Source organism: Cnephaeus nilssonii, assembly GCF_951640355.1.
Source record: "Cnephaeus nilssonii genome assembly, chromosome: Y".
NCBI lineage: Eukaryota > Metazoa > Chordata > Mammalia > Chiroptera > Vespertilionidae > Cnephaeus > Cnephaeus nilssonii.
The window spans coordinates 10,473,888-10,477,253 of NC_137096.1; positions in this window are offsets into that span (position 1 = coordinate 10,473,888).

Consider the following 3,366-nt stretch of genomic DNA (forward strand, 5'->3'; position numbering starts at 1 on the left):
TGTGTTGTTGTTTGTTCATTTTCATTTCTTTCCAGGAAGTTTTTCATTTTCCCTTGATCTTATTGGTAACCAATTCATTGTTTAATAGCATGCTATTTAGACTCCAGGTGCTTAAATGTCTCTGGGTGTTTTTACTCTAGTTGATTTCTCATTTCATTCCACTGTTACCTAAGAAGATGCTTGATATGATTTCAATCTTCTTGAACTTGTAGGGACTTGTTATGTGACTTAACATGGTCTATCTTTGGGAATGATCCAGGTGCACCTGAGAAAAATGTATATTCTGCTGCGTTGGGATGAAACGTTCTAAAATGTCAATAAAATTCATCTGATCCAGTGTGCCCTTGAGAGTCTCTGTTTCCTTGTTTATTTTTCACATGGAAGACCTATCCAGTCAAGTCAGGGGAGTGTTAAAAGTCCCCTACTGTGACTGTCCTGTTGTTAAGCTCTCTGTTAAAGTGATCTAGAAATTGAATTTGTTTGTTTGCTTCATATATATATATATATATATATATATATATATATATACACACACACACACACACACACACACACACACACACACTAGTGGCCCGGGGCATGGAATCCGTGCACATTAAGAGGGAATTAATAAGAGGAAATATATTAATATTGCTATTTGCCTTTCTCTATAGTAGACATGTCAGAGATGAAAAAATTAGTAAGATGTATATGAATATAATATATAAACTTAATAAATAAACAACAAACATGATATAATAACAACAAAGACATGATATAAAAACAAGAAAAACATGATGTAAAAACAACACTGATACAAACAATGACTAATAAATTGATTAAACTCATTCTAACATCTCCCTGTATACCACATTAAGAGTGAAAACACTTTCAGAGTGCTTGACTGATGTCCCTTGAGAGAAACTGTTTACAACTTTGACTTTAACATCACGCCCTCTTCAAACTTGAGACAAGGCAACATGTGCGAAAATGGATTCAGTTAGGGATATTCCTACTCTGTCTAGAGTTTGTCCTTGTGATTTATTAATAGTCATCGCAAACGCTGGCATCATGGGAAACTGTCTTCAAATTAATTTAAATGGGAGGCCAGTGCCCGATGGGGACAAATCAATTCTTGGAATCAGAAGAAACTCTTCTTCTGCAGGTCCTATTAATACTTCAGCTTGGATAATGTTCGGTCACAATTTTTTGATAATAAATCTAGTGCCATTCAAAGACCCCGTTTACTATTAAGATTTCTTTGTAGCATTATGTTTGCACCCACTTTATATTTTAATTTATGACATGGCATTCCTGAAGGAGTAATACTATTAGGAAATTCATTGGGAAAACTTTCCTTTTCAGCATCATCTGTTGAGTCAATGGAATCATCACTCAAATATGTGTGAAAATCTCCATCGAGTATATGCAAAATTTCTTCATTTAATTTTTGAACTTGCTCATTTTTTTTGGACAAAGAATCACATATTTAGATATATATTTTAATGTTATGTATAGGTATAGTATTTCCAAAGGTAGCTTCAATAATAGATCCGTAACAATTTCACAGGGGATTCAATAATATCCATTCCTAAATGAAAACTGCTATCCAGTTTCTCATCTCCAACTTTTACTAAACACTCACTATAATCAGAATCCTCTGATCTCATATTTGTTTTAAAAGACAACTTTCTTAAACATCCCCACACACTACAGTACTTTCAACCTGTTTGTACTATGGCCGATTGCATAGCATGCAGCACAATACTGAGACATTGTCGAAAATATCCTTTGAGAAGGAGAACTTTCCCACCAAATGCAACATTCAAATTCATAATTTCTCTTAGTAATCCATCTATAGCATTTATAGCATGACTGGGTGCCATGGAGCATTCATCAATAGTAAGAAGTTGGGCCTTTATAATGGTTTTTAGCAACTTCACTCTTTATATCAAGTCTAGAAATTGAAGTTTCATTTAATGGAATTGGTAATTTATGTTGGGAATGAAAAGTTCTTCCACCAAGACGTAAATTTGCAGCAATTCCTGTAGACGCTGTGGGTAAAACAGGACCACCATGACCTCTAATATAATGTATTAAAACTTTATACAGATATTTTTTTCCACCACCACTTGGACCATCCAAGAGAAAGCCTTTGGGGTGTACTGTTTGATCTTCGATGGCTGAAGTTATAGTCTGAAATGCTTCCAACTGTTCATCATTCAGAGAACTTGTTGCCCATACGATTCATCGCATGTATTTGTATTCCTTAATAAAGGATAGTCTGGAAGTTTGAAATGTGAACATTTCATTCCATGCAATGTGAATACCTCTTGAATTTTGTTAAGGGCATGCATTTCACAGTTCACAAAGGCGCCTTCTCTTCGGTGTAATTTCCAACAAAAATCTTCAATAATATGAGATTTATTCTAATCCCATAATTTGTCTGCATCAGAAGGACATCCAAACACAGAGATATATGCAAAAAGTTGCTGTAGTTGTTTGGGAAGATTAAGGATGATCGCATTGTCAATTGTATCTTTCCAGATACTGTCGTCGATTAATAATCCTCTATGTTTAGCAACTTCACGAAATGTATCATAAATTACACCTCCTAAAGTATGCATATCAGCAAAATTTATCACACCTTTTACACGCAGAAGCAAAAGTCTAAGGTAATATCGTTCTGGTTCTCTAGAGCTCACAGTGAACTTTCTACCTAATACTTTATTCCCGTCCTTTTGGCGTTTTATCCACAAAGAATGATTAAACACATAATGTTGTGTAATCTCCCAATAACAATAATTGTGTGCATCAGAATCTTCTCTATTCAATAATAACCAAGCCATCAAAGTTGAGTTATGCCTTTTAGCCCTATGTATAACTTCAGCAAAATCATCAGTATGAAAATACAAATTCTGGTCATTTGGCAAATGAATAGCTAATCTTGTAATTGCATGAGATTGGTCATGCATTTGCATTGCAAAATGTCTCCAAACAGCCTCAGGAGCACTCATATACCTGGAGTCATTGAAGTCCTGTACTTGGTCATGATTGATAATATTTCTTTTCAGAAATTGGAATATGTGCACAATCCTGACATTTATAGACACATTTAAATAAATATTTGGCCCTAACTGGTTTGGCTCAGTGGATAGAGCGTCAGCCTGTGGACTGAAAAGTCCCAGGTTCGATTCCGGTCAAGGGCATGGTATACCTTGGTGGTGGGCACATCCCCAGTAGAAGGTATGCAGGAGGCACCTGATCAATGTTTCTCATCAATGTTTCTAAGTCTCTCTCCCTCTCCCTTCCTCTCTGTAAAAAATCAATAAAAATATATTTTAAAAAAGTAAATATATATTTGACACTTTTAACCAATGCACAGAC